Below are 225 nucleotides of genomic sequence, written 5' to 3' on the forward strand. Positions count from 1 at the left end.
AACGTTTGTTTGTAATACTTCAAATCGAAAAAAATACAAAAAACTAGTATGTGAAAGTATGTTGCTTCATATTATATGTATACATATAAAAAAATGATATCCAAATTATTAGAATATAAGTTTCTGATTAGATAATTAGATTCGATGAAGTACCGTAAAAAATTGTCAAGTGAACAAAATGATTATTCAATTTTTGCATCTTTTCTACATTTTTTTTTATTAATA

Source organism: Habropoda laboriosa, unplaced genomic scaffold, assembly GCF_001263275.1.
Source record: "Habropoda laboriosa isolate 0110345459 unplaced genomic scaffold, ASM126327v1 scaffold89, whole genome shotgun sequence".
NCBI classification, from domain to species: Eukaryota; Metazoa; Arthropoda; class Insecta; order Hymenoptera; family Apidae; genus Habropoda; species Habropoda laboriosa.